Below are 18,606 nucleotides of genomic sequence, written 5' to 3'. Positions count from 1 at the left end.
TTATCATCTGTGGAGTTAGCCTCTGTTGAATTGCTATTTGATAAAATGTTACCTGGGAATGACACTCCTGAGACCAGTTAGCTTCTTGGAAACTAGGAGCAAAGAGTCTTGATAGGAATTAGTATAAAAGTAAATATAGGCTAAAGTATAATACATTTTAATATTTCTTTTTTTTTTAAGATTTTATTTATTTACTTGAGAGAGAGTGCAAGAGAGAGAGAGAGAGAGCATGAGCAGGGGGAGGGGCAGAGGGAGAAGCAGACTCCCTGCTGAGCAGGGGGCCGGATGTGGGACTCGATCCCAGGACCTTGGGATCATGGCCTGAACTGAAGGCAGACTCTTAACCGACTGAGTCACCCAGGCGCCCCATTTAAATATTTCTTAAATCATTTATCCTACATGGCTGTCAAGTGAACTACTCATTAGGATTCTAATTGTGTTATATATCTGTATCTCTACAAATAGAGGTAAAAGATAGATATGTCTGTGTATATTTCTGAATTCTAATACACAATAGTATGTTACTCTTCCTAAAGTAACTTCCCTGCTCAAACTCTTCTTTTGCCTTCTTTCATCTACAAATAAAATCTGGAATGTCTTCTGAGGCTCAAGGCTCATATCTCTACTTCTCATGCTCTCTTATTGTGGTTTTCTATAACAGTGCACCTCAAACCTTAATGTGCAGATGAACCACTTGGAATCTAGTTAAAACACAGAGTCTGATGCAGTAGGTCTCAGGTAAGGCCCAAGATACTGCGGCTCTCACAAGCTCACAAGTGATGCTGATGATGCTGACCTTTGACCCACACTGTGGAATAGAGAGAATCTAGATTCTAGAGCCTCATTACGTTAGCCAACCAGCCATTTGTTCTGCTCATTACACCCTTTCAGTCTTTGCCTTTCCTGCCTACTTGAATTTGTCCATGCTCTTTCTTTTTCTTTCTTTTTTTTTAAAAGATTTTATTTATTTATTTGAGACACACAGAGAGAGAGAATGAGCAGGAGGAGGAGCAGAGGGAGACAGAGAAGCAGACTCCCCACTGAGCAGGGAGCCCGATGCAGGACTCCATCCCAGGACCCTGGGATCATGACCTGAGCCAAAGGCAGATGCTCAACCGACTGAGCCACCCAGGTGCCCCTGTCCATGATCTTTCATGTATACCTCTTTTTTCTGAGTTTTATATTATCTACAGAAATGTAAAGGAATGTGATAATTTCTCACAGGCACAGCATATCCTTTCAAAAACCACATCTCAGTGCCCTTGAAGGGAAATCCCTTGTTCTCCAGTTTCCAGAGTAAACACATTTCTTTGAACCAAGCCCTTGCACTGTCAAGAATTCCAAGGACGTGGAAAGACTCTTTGGATGTGGTCATGCGACACAGGGACAGTTTAAATCACTGAAGGGATGGGTGCAGATGGAAAACACTGTCTTTGGCTAAGAGAAATAACACTCCCTATAAAAATATTAAGAAATGTACCGTAAGTGTTCCTTTTCTTTTTTCTGCTAAGGAAAACAGTGCAGCCTCTGGATGAACAAATCAAATCATTCTGGCATTTGAGAAATAACACATCCTGGCTTGTTTTGCAGATTAGAAGTCATCCTGATTTCTGCTATGACTCTTCTGAACGTGTGCACTTCTTCAACATTATTTTGGAGTGAAAGTCTTACAGCTCAATAGCAAGCTCCCCTAGAAAGTGCTAATTAACACAAGGAAGAGTTGCGCGCTGTTTATACTTCTGGTGCCCTGGCTTCTTGGCCGCAGGGACGGCGGGGCAGCCGGCACTGGCAGGCTGTTGTTTGAGCCCCATGGGGTTAATCCCCGCACTGAGTGTGAGCTCATCCTCCACGGACACGCTCCCCTCAGGATTGATAAAGCCCTTCTGGCCTCGCAGTCCGAAATCCGGACTTCGGGGCAGGGCTGCGGCTTTCGGTCCTAATCAAAGTGAAACTCTCCTCTCACCTGGTTAAACTGGCTAATCCTAAATCTCGGCTTTTAGATTGTCACTTAACAACTCCGAGGAGGCCCTCCAGCGGGATTCTGTGCAAATCCCGAGGTGAATGAGGCCCAGGCTAAATGAAAAATGAACCAACAGAAGATTTTAAAATGTACAGCCAATTCTTTACCTAAATTGTATTTTAATTCTTTTGTCTGAGAATTAAGGTCATAGGTCATCTTCAACGATGACGTATGACTCTCAGGCTTTACACAGGTTTCCGTGGCAAAATTGAAAAATCAGGTGATGAAACAAAACCTGCATTTCTTACTAAATTTCCTTTTTCCCCCCTTTTTGATTTACTGATAACATACAGTATAGTGCTTAAGATTTTAACTGCTTGAGGCTGAATATTCTTGCTTCTAATTTATGTATTCAACAATACACACTTGCAAAATATTTGTGTTTTGTTATGAAAAGAATCGTATCCTTTCAAATGTATTTTTCTCACTTTTGTAATGACATAAACATGTTATCAGTGCCCCAAAAGAAGTTCTAAAATGTAAAATGCAAATTCCTACATACCCATAACTGTTCTGATTCAAAATTTCTAGAAGGAAGCCAGGAAGCTGTATTTTTATCAAGCCCTCTGGGTCATTCTGATGCACACTGAAAACATTCTCTGTAGGTCTTATTGAAGAAAGTTTCCTTTTTTATTTAAAACTTCCTATCTGAAGTAAGAGAGTAAAAGACAAATACAGCTCAGTGTTTGAGGGCATAACAGTGGTGCTTCAGTGATGAAGGGGTCACCCAGATGGCTGGTGGACTCCTCCCCACCCCCCCTTAGCTCCACTGGCACAGAGCTGGGTGGGGGGTGGGGGGGCTTGGTGGGAGTAGATTAGTGCAGAAAGATTCAAGGGAAGAGGGCAATTGGGAATTCTTATGAGTGATTTTGAAAGGAAGGAATGATTTGAGTGGAGGCCACATGGTTTAACTTACAATGAACCTGCAGGTTTTGAAAATCGCATGCTGGATTTCCTCATAAACATACATCAATTTCAAGGAACAGGAGGCTCTGCTCCTTGGTATGCAATCTTTTGGGAGTTTTTCTTATTCAATACAAATACAAAGAAAATATACATTAGAGTTGAGAATTTTAAAATGCAGAGAAATAAAAAAAGCTTTCAATAATTTAATAAAAAGCACGTGGGTAAATGTGCCCTCGAGTCATTTTCCATTTAAATTATGAAAACTTTGAATTTGCTCTTAGGAGGATAAGCAGTGTCCCTTGGCATTCTCTCTCTCTCTTTTCTTCAACTTTTTTTTTTTAAAACCTGCATGTCATTTCAGAATGAAGTGGTAGCAATTATTTTTAGGGACCCAAGCAAGCAGTAGCACTTAATAGGAAGCATGATGCATGGTACAGGGTGAAATTGGGGTTGCCACCCGAAGCTCGGTCTTAAGCACTTGTCTTTTCTAATGCACAAATACACAGGAAAAGAAGAAATATGAACACAGAGAGGTATAAGAGTATTATTTTGCTGGGTTTTTTTGGAATTAATAAAATACACAAAAATCTCTGGTTTGTCTTGTAGGAAGTTTAGCAAGTTTCTAGGATTAAATGGCTTTCCTCTTCTGTGAAGGGTCTGATGTAAACCCTTGTACCAAGGCTTAAAGTCTTAAGGCTGTTAGAAGTTTCCATCAGTCAGTCTGTATGTCAGTGGATAAAGTCAGTTGCTGATCTAACCTATTCATTGCTCTCTGGAAAAATGCATCAAACTGTAGAAGTATTTTTTAATGATGAAGGAGGGCTGGGGAAATAAAGGCCTGTCAGATGATAAAATGTGTTTTCTAACTGGAAACATTTTAGAGCAACATATTACCACAATGCTTTCTTAAGTAATTTTCAGCATTGTGTTTGATGAAGTGGTGAAAAAAGGGAGATCAGTTGTCTTTGGTTATCTATCCTCAGTCACTTCCATGAACTGGAAGTTTCCTTCATTTCCATGGTTAGAAAAGTTTGTGTTCTATGTAGATTCTTCTTGAAATAGTTGATTTTGCACATTCAATACCAGAAAAATTAAGTGAAAGGACATAAAATTTGTTTTACTTTCCCCTGCCTTGTTCTCTTTTATCAAAAGTTGATCTACATTTTTAATATGGGAAAGGTCTGCACTTTGTGATACCATATATGATGTGTAGAGGGATACGTGTGCTCTGTTAGTCAACAATTATTTGACACTGAGTGCTGAACTGTGTACTGCACTCAGTGAAATGTTAGCAAAAGGGCAGACAAGGATAGAATATAGATAAAATACCACATCTGGCCTTGGCCTTGGCCCTCTAGGGGTTTATATGGTATATTTGAAAACATATGATTGTAGATCTTAATAAGCTTGGTTGAAGGCGTACAAGGATACATGTGCTTTGCATGCGGGGGAATTCTTAAGAGGCTGCTCTTATAGTTCATGTCACAAAGTTCACTAAAGGAATTTGCTAATGATTGAACAATGTTGTTGAAATTGCTTTGTTACTTTCTAGCTAGACTGGCAAACTTTCTATGAAGCATTTTACTCAACGTTAACACGTTCAGTTCCAACAATGGGGTTCCCATAAGACTGGTCAGCTTCTCTCCTCCAAAGTTAGAGTACTTTTGTCAGATATTCTCAGGAGCCAGTTATGGCTCTTGAAAGTAAGTTGATTAATAGGTATGTAAGGTGGATTTTGACATTTTCCTTCAGTCTGAATAACTGTATCCCAGAATTGATTTAGTCTGTGTCTGCATGCCTGGGCAGATCAATGCTAATGTTATTCACATTTCCAACTGTTATAACTAAGTTTTTGAGTCAAAAGCATATCGAAATAACGTCTCGTTGTGGACTTCAAAATAACACGAGTTTTTGTACAAGAGCAAAAGCTAACAACAGGAAAATGACAAACTTGGCTCTCCAAGTGAAAAGCATTGGTTAGAGGAAACTGCCTCACTTGTGACAGATACAAAACAGTAATATGGTAGTTTTTTTTTCAAATCTAACATTTTCTTAAGCCAAATCCTGAGAATAAGCCAGTTCCTATGAGTTTCAGTCTGGAACTTTAAGAAGGGTAACTTTCTGAATGGGCCACTTGGATATTATAAATGTGCTCAGCGCTTCTTAGGAGAGAGGCTCATTCATATGTAGCATCTGGCCCAACATTTGCTTCATTATATTAGCATTTTTTATCAAAACCTGGTACTGATTTCCTGCTGCTACTTTCTATCTCAATTTAGACGTTTTTTGGAGTTGGGATATTGTATCTGCTTTCTTCCCTTCCTCCTCTCAAGCCTCTAACCCAGATGTCAATTTTTTTTTTTTTTTAACTTGAATCCAGAAAAGTTCATTACTTTTTCTTTAGAAGGAGCTTTTGGTAAACAAAAAAAAAAAAGGGGGGGGGGGAAGAAAATAAAGCCTTATTAAAACTTATAAAATAGTTTTAAATTTCAGATGTTTATAAAATTCACCTTAACAAAGCTTTAAAAAAATTAAATACTAAATATTAGCCTAGATGCTAAACAACAGAACAGCTCACTATTCTGTCATAGTAGGTGAGAGATGTTTCCTCACTTAGTTTTTAAACAATGCTTTGACAACAGATCTTTCCATAGATGCCAGTTACCCCAGTCAAATGACTTGACTTGACGGTCATGGGGGTCAGGGATGCATCTCATCTCATCATGTTTGTAGTTGAAGAAAACAAGCTAATAAAAGTTAGCTTGGTTAATTTTTTGTAGCTGATACTATTTGTAGAACGCAGAGTTTATCATTTGGGAGGAGGGCAAAATCATGACAGATAGAAAACAAACATTAAACTCACATAGCACAAAAACAAGCAAAACATTAGTCAATCACATAAGAAAATAACTTCATGAAATTGCCCTGAGCAAGGATAGCTTTGCTTTGTTTTGGAAAAGACTGGCCACCCTGTTTATGGTAGTAGGTCCTTCTTAACTTTATTTATTCACCCTAAAATTTTCCCAGCACTTTTCATTTTAATCAGTAATATTTAAGTGAAACATATTTATTTAGATAGAAGAACCTCCTGAAGGTTTAAAATGTATTTGATTTAGGCTAAACTTCACAAAATACAAGGAAGTGCATTGGATCTTTACTAACATCAAACTCTGAGTGCCTTATAACTGGGGAGACTGTTTCTAAGATTTTACTCTGATACTTACCCCAACAAATACTTTACAGACCAAATTAGAACTTCATCTGTTGATTGTTATTTACCATTTAAAATTAGCCTTTGGTTAAAGCCTCTGAGTTATTACAAAGAATGTTGTAAAAGAAAAAATCTTTATATGAACAATTGCCAAAAAGTGTTCTTGTGTGCTTTGGCTGTCTGTATGAAGAAAGATGCTTCACTTTGAAATTTTATTAATCTTTTTCCTCAACAAAATTTTGTGATTATAATGGTAAGTAGAAGCAATGAGTGTCATAATTTTTGAGTTTCTTGCCTAAATGCCATTGATGTAATTTTAATAATCATAACCTTCCCGTGATGAAATGTTCTATAGATGGTTTCCTTTTTTCCCCTCCAAAATACACAATTTAATAGGAAATTAGGATCTGACCTCATGGCTTACTATAATTTTTGTGAGGAAAGTACTGGGTTTTTAGCCTTGATTTCCTTAATTTTGAACAGAGGACTAATAGTAATGTGTAATATATAGTAACTGCTTATTCTGTGCCAAATGCTGTTTTTAAGTCCTTTACTGACTTTTCACAATAATATTATGAAGACACCATATTATTATTCCCATTTTACAGATGAGGAAACTGAAGCAAGAGAAAGAAAGTAGCTTGTCCAATTAATAAATTAATAAATAGCAGAGTCAGGATTTGAATCCAGGAAAGCTACTTTAGTACATCTATTTTCAATCATTTAATCCCTCTACATTAGAGGCATTCTGAGCCTAAAGTAAGGGTTAGGATAGATGCTCCCATAAGTAGTAGATGCTTCATATTTATATATAGGTTCAAAAAAAAAATCTATCTGCTCCCATAATTTTCTTTAGCCCTTTAGACTTAGATGAAAAATAATAACATGTGATATTGGTCCTGGTGAACTTTAAAAATGTGTAGTAATTGAGATCCTTCCCACTTAAGCTGAAATTTATGTCAGTTTGGCATAATTTATTTTAGGCTTTCAGACTCTGGACCTACCCTAATATGTGTAGAAATAGTTAACAGAAAAATGTTGAAAAAGAAAATGTAAATATAGTGGTGAATTGTATGTAAGGATATTAACATTTAGTCAATGTCGGTTTTCCTTGGGTTCATATAAAACCAGGTAGATGGGGGCGCCTGGGTGGCTCAGATGGTTAAACGTCTGCGTTCGGCTCAGGTCATGATCCCAGGGTCCTGGGATCAAGCCCCGCATCGAGCCCCACATCGAGCCCGCATCGGGCTCCCTGCTCAGCGGGAAGCCTGCTTCTCCCCCTCCCTCTGCCACTCCCCTTGCTTGTGTTCCCTCTCTCACTGTGTCTCTCTCTGTCAAATAAATAAATAAAATCTTTAAAAAAAAAACCCCAAAAAACCAAACAGGTAGATGTTAACAGTAGGCGTGTATGTTGGCCATTTAAGTGCCAGATATAAAGATGTTGATGTATCAGCTTTTTATTGAGCATGATATGGATATACAATTTTTGAAGTCTCAGACATGGATACTTCATAATATTTTGCCTTTTCATAATTATTTGTATAGGGAATACCAACACCTTTCACCTCAAATTATTAAATGTCCTCTGATATAAAATTATTTTTGTAAGAGATTGCTTGGTACACATGGATCTCAGTGTTAAATCCCTCAGATGAGATTGAGAATACAAAAATTCTTGTTAGTTCTGTCATTTTTAGAATATGCACACACAAGCACACACATGAGTGAGAGAGAATCTGTATCTCAATGTGGGATTGGGAAAACAAAGAAGATTAAAAAAAGCCCTGAATACTTCCTTTTTAGTGAAACCCCATTTCCCACATGGTGATCTTTTAAGAAAGTTAACTATTGTTGCATTCTTCAAATAAATAACTCAGAAGAATAATACCCTAATATAAACCATCACACCAAATGCATTCTGTTTGATCTTGTCTTTCACTGCCAAATGTGGAGATAACTTTTTCCAACATCTATGGATGATAAATTATAATGAGGATAAGAAGTTTGTTTTAAACTATGTATTTAGGGGAATACCTTATTTAAATTTTGAAATAGGCAAACATTTATTTGCTTCTTTATTTACAAATAGTGTTAAGAGAGACACCATACTATATTTTCCCCTTCCTCTTTTCATCATTTGCCTGCCCTTTCTGGTCCCCATTGTTTTGGGGATGCCTAGAACTCCATAACTACCTGCGAAGGATTTCTTTTTTTAATTGGGTTAAATACACATAACATAAAACTTATCATTTCTAGCTATTTTGGAAGTGTATATGTAAGTGGCACTGAGTGCTTTTATATTGTTGTATAACCATCACCACTACTTCTAGAACTTTTTCATCAGCCCAAACAGAAACTGTATATACAATAAACTTCCCCAACTCTTCCCTTTCCTTAGATCCCAGTAACCTCTATTCTATTTTTTGTCTCCATGAATTTCCTATTTTAAGTATCTCATATAAGGGGAATCATACAGTGTTTTTCCTTTTGTGCCTGGCTTATTTCACTCAGCATAAGGATGAACTCAAGGTTCCTCAATGTTGTATCATATATTAAGATTTCATTGCTTTTTAAGGGTGAATATTATTCTGTTGTATGTATATGCCAGGCAAGTAATATTCCAATGTATGTATATACCACATTTTCTTTATCCATTCATCTTTTGATGGATACTTGGGTTCTTTCGATTTTTAGCTATTGTGAATAATGCTGCTATGAACATTGGTGTAAACCTATCTATTTGAGTCCCTGCTTTAATTTCTTTTGGGTATATACCTAAGAGTTGAATTGCTGGATCATATAGTCTTTCTATGCATAACTTTTTGAGAAATCATCAAAACTCTTTTCCGCAGAAGCTAAACCATTTTACATTCCTGCCAGCGATGCACAAGGGTTCCAATTTCGCCACTTCCTCATCAACATTTGTTCCTGTTTTTGTTTTGTTTTGTTTTATACCAACCATCCTAGTGAGTGTGAAGTAATTTCTCATCCTGGTTCTGATTTGCGTTTCCCTGATGACTAGAGATATTGCTTGTTAAGGATTTAAGTGTTTTGACCAAATTATGATAAACCTTGCAAGAACCACATTGATATTCACATGTCACAGCTTCTTAAATTATTGAAAATCAAAACTTTTCTTCTTAAAACTTCCATCAGAACAGGAAGGGGCAACAATATGGGAGGCAACACAATGTGCCATAAAAAAATATGATTCATAAGTAAGCAGAGATTGAATTCAAATCCACTCCTTCACTTACAAGGAGTAAGATCTTGGGCAAGATTCTGTGAAGTAGGAAATGGTTACTGCTTATGGAATATTATGAGGCTTTCACGGAGCTGTGGACATATATTTGTTCTCTATAGTATCCCTAGCACTTATAACAGTGCCTGGGATATCATAGGTACTTAATATGTATTTGCTGAATGAATGAATAATGCTTATAACATTGCTCAATTAATCATGACTATTCTTATTATTTGATAAGCAAAAGCATGTACTCTCGATTTAAACAAATTTAAATGGCAAATCTCAGTTTGTTCATTTTTACAATTTTAAATATATCTAGTCTATATACAATATATTTATATATGTATAAATTATATATTACATATATATGTACATATATAAGTACTTAAATATACTTATATCTATAAGTATCATAGATATCATTTGATAAATAACTTATCAAAATATATATTAGGTAAATATATAGCTCAGAAAAATTCGAAATTTGCAATCTAATATTAAATGTTAAACTTCCCACACAGCCAAATATTGAACAGTTGAAGAAGAGACCTGTAGAAGCTACTTCAGTTCATACTGATTAGGTTTTAACATGACTTAGGATATTTCTTAAATGAGAATTTGATTGTTTTCTTGTAATCTAGATAATGCATACTTAAATAAGAGTTACTAGAAATGTTTTGGGGGTGTGTCTAAGTGAATTGATTTGAGTATTACCATCTCAGTATACACTATTCATTCTTAGAAGGTGAATTGTTTAAATGTCTGTACCTGTGATATGTAGGGACAAGCAAATCTCTGCCTTTTCCCTTGGTTTTTCAGCTATTTTTAGCTATTCCTCTGTGTTTTTCTGTTTCAGTTTTACAATTTGTGTTTCTTTAAAGCCACTCACAGAGTAAACAGTATCTTTGTATGCATCAGGAAAACAAGACTGTGATTTTTTACATGTGTTTAAACAAGATAAATTTGAACCAAAGCTATATACTCATTTGCTTTGTAAACAATTAGCTCTAAACAACAATTAGCTCTAAACAATTAGGTCTCATGCAGTTATTTTAAAGAAACTTAGGAAAATCATTTTTAAAGGTCGATGCTTAAAATTAAAAACAAAAACAAAAACAACTCTTGATAGGTTTTGTTATACAAAATTATTAGCGGAATAACCTCTCGTCTCAAGTTAAATGGATACTCAATGGCTCCTTTTTATGAAATGCTGATTTCTTCTAAGGGATGATCTCTTCCTGGAAAACCTCCACATTCTCTGTCTGAAGCTTTTCGATTTTGCTTGAATTGTATTTGGAAAATTACCACTGTCAGTATGTTCTTGTCTCTCTCTCCCTAGATGGCAGCATTTGCCTTACAGACTATCTCCCCTTTCTTTTTTTTTTTAATATCTTTATTTATTTATTTGACACAGAGAGAGACACACTGAGAGAGGGAACACAAGCAGGGGGAGTGGGAGAGGGAGAAGCAGTCTTCTTGGCAGGGAGCCTGATGTGGGGCTCGATCCCAGGACCCGGGGATCATGACCTGAGCCGAAGGCAGACGCCTAACGACTGAGTCACCCAGGCACCCCTCCCCTTTCTTTTCTGGACCATCTTTTTTATGAAGGTGTGATACCTGGGGAATAAAAATGATGACTACCAGACTAGGTGACTAAATGCATGACTGTCTGGCTTATTAGTGAAAGCTGAGGTTATTATTTTACAAATCTTATTTGTGTCTTCTCAGCAAAAAATTTGTATCTCACGAAAATCAAATCAGGCAAATTTAGGGGGAAGTGTTCCTAATGAAATGATTAAATACTAAATCCGAAGGCTTTCCTTTCCCCCATTCCTAGTATATTCACATGGGATACTGTAATTCTTCCATCTTAGAATATTATTAAGATTTTTAACAATTTGGATGTAACCTAAAAATTCATGAATATAAAAAAATCTGTTTCCTAGGCAAAGTAATCTGTGAAAACATATATCCACTATGATATGTGGAAATAGAAATAAAATCTTCAAACTTTTTGAGGGTTGCACATCTTACATGAAATTTATTGATAGGAAATGTGATGACAGAGCATAGGATTTAAAAGTAGCTGAAATATGCCACCATTCATGGCTGCCTCCGTGGGCATCTGATTTGTGCAGCTACATCTGGTTCTCTACTTACATGGGCCCTGAACCTGGGCACTTTAATGCTCTACTGTAACCATCTAGAGATTCTTAATACTGCAGCCATTCCTGCTTTATTTTTACTAACGGTAAATATCTCAGACTGACAAAAGCTAGGTAATGAATGCTAATGATAATTCCTATTACATCATGAAATGTGAAGTATACAAAAGGTTAAATTACAACTGAGACCTCTAGGTATAATTAGAAAGCACTCACTTAAGTTTCTTGAATGTTTAAAGTCACAATTTTGCAAATAGCAAAATGCTAAATTCATGTCAATAGGGGAAAAATAAAGATTGATGGAAAGAGTGTTCTTTTCTTTCCTTTTACAGAAACTGAATATATTTCAACACACTTGTTTCTGTTGTTCCAGTTGGAATCCAGAAATCCAGTAGCACATATAAAAGAAGGAAGACAGAAAGAATTAGATGTACTTCATTTATGTTCTTTTGGATTAAGTATCTCATAAACTGTTAATATAGCTGGAGAAATGTAGTGAGGATATGGTGTTACTACCAAAACAAAGGCAACATGCAATCATTTTTTAACTGAGTGTAACAAACAAATCAGGACATTGAGACTTAAGAAAAAAAAAACCCATTAATTTATGGCTGCTCTAGAAAAAAAAATCCCATACTCATTTTCATCTCAAAGTAGTATTGTAACACAGAATATGCACTGAGATATTACTGCTGGAACAACATAGTTTCTAAACCATTTAAGAAATCTAAGGTGGAAGGGACCACTGTTAGAGTTGCCAATTTAAATTTATGGCTGTGTGAATTCAGCTTACTTCATTGACATCTACTGAAATATGTCATTTAATAGTGGTTGACTTTTTGGATGCTGAGTAAGTAAAGAGCAGGCAAGCAACCCAATAACCCCCATAAATCAAGGAAGAGTGCAAATAATATCCAGTCTCCTGTTTATCTCATCGGTAAGTTCCTAGATACCAAAGCATAAGCCAGAATGGTCCTAGAAAGTCATGTGAGCTCTAGAGATGCTTGTATGCACAAGGACTTAGTGACAATTAGAAGAATAGGAAGGGAAGGAAGGAAAGAAAGGTGAAAGGACATTTTCTGTGTATACTTAGGCGATGGGATTAGTAAGAGTAAGAACAGATTAAATTTATAGTACTATGGAAAAGGATTTTAAAATTTTACTCTGAATTCCTAGACCTATATACAGTTTCCTTCAAACTTGTAGACTGTGTGGTTAAAAATGAATATAGAGAGAAGTTCCATGCAAAAGTTGCTGCGAGGGGTGGGGTGGGCATTTATGTAGTACTCCTCTGGCCTGAAACCTAAAGATAGCTACAGCCTCTGTGTCAGGGACTAGGGTACAATATTCCCATTTTATATTGAGTGTCTTTGGCTCTGCTTTTAAAGGTAAAATTTTTCATTCAGCAAGTCAGTGATAAATCCTGAACTTATACCTAAAAATAAGGAGCAATCATAGTGCTTCTCCCATGATACACATACATGCCTTATACAGTGAAAAATACTATGTCCTAAGGCTTATTTTTTGATGTTGTTCCAAGGCTTTTAAATACTCTTAAAATATGAAGTGACTACAAAATTAGTTGTAAAAAAAGATGCCAAAAGGAGAAAATAGAATTTTGTGCTAATTAAACAAGAAAAAGATACTTTTCTAAGAGTCTTTTCTGACAACATGTTTGGATAGAGGTAAGAGAGTGGTATGAGTCTCTGTCATTATCAGAATAACTCAAAGAGATAAACAAAAGTTATCTAAACAAACAAGTTATAATTCTATTCCATGATGACATTTATAGGAACAATCATTTTCCCCAAGCTGATAGAATATCAAGAAATACATAAACATTGAAATAAATTGCATATTCTAGATAGATGTATATATGTATAAAGGAAAGACATTGTCGTGTAATCAGACACATACGCGTCACACATAGTTTCTTTCTGAGCTATAACCCTGTCTTTTTTTTCCCCTGTTGGGAAGATACATCTGTTTCTTTTCCCTCATTTGATATGATCCAGTAAAATCCAAGCTTTGGAGATGCTTGCCTGGAACATCAATGATTACTTGATTTCTCAGCACATAAATCTAACTCCAATCCTTGTTAGGCATATATTAGTAATGAGGTAACTTGGCCTATGGCATCATCTGCTCTTTACTTCCTCCACCAGGAGACTTTCTGTAACCTGCCACTTTAATACTGTCAAGACTGATGTCAATTGTTTTCCCAGATCAGGATGGTGGAGAACTATACACTGGTTAAAGAAAAACAGAAATGGCTCTGGAGGTTTGTAGTATTTCTGAATATCAGCATTGTGAATACTGAATGCTAAACTTCAAGTTAATTTCCCAAACATGATGCCCTAGAAGACTCAGCTGGAACCTGGATGCCAAGTCTCTGTCAGATTTCTTCTAGTAATACCTAAATGAATGCCTCCCGTACACACACCCTTTTTTTCTTTACTTACCATGTCTTCCTTTTGAAAAAAGGTTTCGCACACTAAAAATTCTTCCTACTTAACAGGCTAAAACACATGGATGATTATGTTAAATTTTTTCTATTTTAGTTTGAGAACATTGACCAGCCTTGCCAATGGGGCATGAGCGCATCACCTGAAGATGAATTTTCCTTTTGTAAGATATTGGTTTTTTGGTCAGTGCAGTGGAAGTGAAGACATTTTTGTTTGTTGTGCTGAATTGACTAGGAAGGACTGAATTAACAGGCTACCTGGATACATGAAAAACGACCTATGTAACAATGCTGTTGAGCACATATATTTAATTGTACTTCACATACTGTGTTTTAGACTTTCAGCAAGGCCAGCTTCATGGGTGTGACACTTACACAATTCCATAGGACTTCACACTTAGTGGGACCTTCCATTTGATTTATGCCTTGTTGTTGTTGCCTTGCAATTCTTAATGATTCTTAATGATTTATGGAGTAGGTACCTAAGATTTTCATTTCTCCCTGGGCCCCACAAATTATGTACCTGGTCTTGACATCCAGTAATAATTTCTTTCAGATTTTTTGGCCTCTAGGTACATTGCTACTAGTAGGGAAAGCTGGTTTATTGTCCATGAGAACATAGTGGGGACTCAATAAATAATTGGTCTAGACAGAGCTCTGATCTTGAAAGAAGAATACAGGTGTCCAATGATCATGAAAGATTGTTTATAAAGAATAACCATATACATTTTTCCATTGACTTTCATTGTAAAAACAGATTTGTTCTTATGGACTATTATGCCAGTGTACAACTTGAAATCCTTTGATGAAGAAAGTTTAAATTAAGGAGCTTGCCTTGCCCTTCATCAGTGTTCTAGGATCTGCCTATAGCTTTCCTCACATACTTCAGTTTGAGATCTTTAAATAAAGCAATTTATTATGCCTTCATAAAAAGTAAAAAAGTAACATAGGTTTGAAGCCCCAACTGCTCTGCCTTCTGACAATTTAAGATATGATTAACTTTTTTTTTTTTTTTTTTTTAAGGATGGCTACTGAGGTTTTGTTTAACCTAACTTCCTAGCAGTTCATAAAACACAGTTTCCAGTTGAAGTCTTCTCTTACTTGTGCTTTTACAGTAGATTTTTACTCAGTATTTGTGAACTAAAGAGCTTTTTTATTCCCCTGTACTTTCTACCTGAAACCATCATCTCTTCAGACTACAAGAATATCTTATTGTTGTTGCCTATCTATTTGTCATGACTTTGCCTTGGGTGGTGATAGCCAGGACCAGCCAAGAGAAGGCCAGGGTTAAGAACACAAATACATCTGGTGAAACTGCAGGGATCTGAATATGGGACTGGAAAAAAATGTCAATTATTTTCAGGCTGCCACTGTTGGTCTAAGAATCTGTAACTAGTCATCTAAAAATGAAAGATGATCGCATGAGACAGGAAGAGGTGAGAAGTACCATTAGCAAAAGAATTAAATTTGGTCCGAGGCTCCGAATGTCTATTCAAGAAAGTTCAAGATAGGTAATTAATGGTGTTCTCAGTGATAGCCAGCATCAATGAGGATGAATAGTAGTTGTTTAGGACCAATTCAAGAAAAGACAGAATCAGGGGCGAGAAATTCAGTTCCGGAGGGGTTGAAATAATCAGGAGGAAATTTCACTTCTGTAAGAGATAGAGAAGACAAAGCAGGAACCAGTTATTGAGGAAAGAGCAAAGGAACTAGTTAATAAGGTGTTGTGGCCCCTAGTTAAACTGTTTTAATACCCAAATAGGAAGTTACTAATATAGGAATTATAAAAAAGTAAAATTTGCTGTCATTGTCAAGTAATGCTGATGCTTGTAAAACTTCTTTGGAAGCTTTTGAGTATATGGGGAAGCTGATGGGGGCATCAGATAAAGCCACAGAATTTTATCATTCAGCTGGTATGGACTAGCCATTTATTCTTTGATAAGATGTGGTACCACTAAAAAAAAACCCCAAAAAGATTAGCAGCTATTTAAGGAGGTAAGAGAATATATTTATCTAATTATAATGATGGCTTCTTCCCTCTGTTCAATGATACTTTTGGGGGAAGTTATTTTTATTGTCATATGTTTATTCTAAGTAAGGATTGTAAAGTCTTTTAGAACAACAGAGATCATATTTAAGACCTGACCACGGGCGCAATGAAGGATTTAATCTCTGACTACAGTAAAACCAGGCATTTCGACATTTTACCTTGGTAGCAGGAGTGTTTGGCTTTGTTTTTTACAGACTGGCACAGTGCCATTACCTTATATCCCCCTGAAATGGCACTTCTAATACCCGTGCCTCCTTCCAGTGTTCTTGCACGGGTTCAAGACTAAGAAGAAATGGCCCAGTGCCAGCTCTAATTAAGCAATAAGACACTCCAGGTGGTGCATTTCTGAGGATTACTGCATGCCTGCCTTAAGTGTGTCACTATGCAAGAAGGGCAGTCATCCTTTAGAAAATGCATTCTCTGAAGTGACTTATTGCCGTTTGGAAGGGGAACTTTTTTTTTTTTTTTAAAGATTTTATTTATTTATTTGACAGAGGGAGACACAGCGAGAGCGGGAACACAAGCAGGGGGAGTGGGAGAGGGAGAAGCAGGCTTCCCGCTGAGCAGGGAGCCCGATGCGGGGCTCGATCCGAGGACCCTGGGATCATGACCGGAGCCGAAGGCAGACGCTTAACGACTGAGCCACCCAGGTGCCCTGGAAGGGGAACTTTTATAACCTGGAAAGAAAAAGGAGGACGAGAAGTATTTCCCATGCACTGCACGGCATTCTCTGTGTGTGGTTTCCTTAGTCCTTTGAAAGAGGGGAGCAATATTCACCTGAGAACATCCGGCGATTGTCCTAGATAGCGATGAGACACTCTATCCAGACCAGATCCAACCACAGACACGTGCTTGTCTGATTGTCTTCTCCCTGCTGGTCAGAACACACAGTGGATAGGTATTTAATCTGAGGTATTTTTGCCAGTTGTATGGAAGTTTCCTCACCAGGCAAATTTTAAAATAACACTACACTTCTCTCATTTCACGTTCAAAAAGACAAGAGTTACAAAACGAGTTTTGATGAATTGAGGACAGTCAAATGCTTTAGTTTTTATATGTCTAAGAGGAATGTGGTATAAAGTACCAGTTATGATGCCATCCTTTCAATCCAGAATGCTGAGTTTGAGTTTCAACCTTGATACTTTTTAGCTATATACCTGGAGAAAATTATTTGAACTCTCTATTCCTCATTTATCTCATCTGTGAAATGTGTGTAATAAGGATACCTTCCTTATAGGGTTGTCTTGTAGATTAAGTGTGATGACATATGCAAAACAATGTAAGTTGTTGGCACATAGCAAGGCAAAAATGTATCTGTTGACTTTTTGAAAATGATTATTATGTTTAAATTTATCAGTGATCCTCAAAGGCTATCGAGCAGGGAATCAGAATTACTCTACCTTACTCTAACTGTGTAAATTGGGAAAAGTTGCCATCTCTAGATTTCAACTTCTGTATCTAGACAATGGTCAAAAATTTAGGCAGCCTCTAAGATGGCCCCAATGATCCCAGTCTTTGGTGTTTACAACCTTTGTGATCCCCTCACCTTGGAAGTGGGCTGGACTGAGATGCTACTTCTGAGATCAGGTCATAATATGTGGTGGCTTTTGTCTCAGAAGGCCCTTTCTAGCTGTCTTTCTCAGCGTACTAGCTACCACGTCATGAGGACACGCTCGGGCAGCTAATGGAGTGGTACATAGGGTGAACAACAACATGAATGAATCTGAAAGTAGATGCCCACCCCTGACAAGCCTGCTGTAACTGTAGACCCAGCTGATAACTTGTTTGACTGTGACCTCAGGAGAGATGTGAAACCAGAGCACTAGCTAAGCTGCACCCACATTCCTCATTACAGAGACTGAGATGATAAACATTTCTTGTTTTAACTACCAAGTTTTGAGGTAATTTGTCATGTAGCAATAGGTAACTAACACAGTCAACAAGCTAACATATGTAGAAGGTGCTGAAAATACACAACATGCTTATAAAATTGACGGATTAGTATTGTTAATAGTGGCCTTAAAGAAACTAAGTCTTATATGCAAAAAAGCAATTAAATTACATTATTTTATTGTTTGCTCCATATGTATTTGTATCATTCATTAGCGACAACAGACGTCTGGGGAGGTATCTCTTCCTCCTTGCGCCACACACCATTACGAGACTGGTAATAAAGCAGCCAAAATACCCTAAACATCCTTGTCTTTTTGAAGCTTACATGTGGGTAAATAAATAAAAGATAGGGTATATTAGATGTCACTAAGTGCTTAAACGACAAAATTTGAGCAGGGAAGGGGATAGGGAGTGCTTGCAGATAGGTTGTGTTTCTGTTTTTGTTTTACAGTTGTAAAAACGTTGGCTAGGATGGGACCCCATGCGAAGGTAATATTTAAGTCACCACCTAAAAAGTAACAAGCCTTGAGGATGTCGAGGAAAGAATGTTCCAGGCAGAGGCAATAGCAGGAGCTGAGACCCTGAGGCTGAGTCTTTCCTGGTCCTTCAGGAACATCAGGAGACGAGATTAAAGGGGGGTTGGGAGACGG

At 36.9% G+C, this 18,606-nt stretch overlaps 1 long non-coding RNA gene across 2 annotated transcripts in view; it reads left to right on the top strand.

Annotated features, from left to right (window-relative positions):
- LOC135363630 (uncharacterized) overlaps positions 1–18,606 on the top strand; it is a 605,080-nt gene that overhangs the window by 340,134 nt on the left and 246,340 nt on the right. The gene's annotated exons all lie outside the window — the stretch shown is intronic.

This window comes from Mirounga angustirostris, unplaced genomic scaffold (assembly GCF_029215605.1).
Source record: "Mirounga angustirostris isolate CCGP_5_RB_7025 unplaced genomic scaffold, mMirAng1.0.hap1 SCAF_2, whole genome shotgun sequence".
Lineage (NCBI taxonomy): Eukaryota > Metazoa > Chordata > Mammalia > Carnivora > Phocidae > Mirounga > Mirounga angustirostris.
Note: the sequence above shows the minus strand (reverse complement) of the source record. Positions and strands in the feature narration are given on the sequence as shown.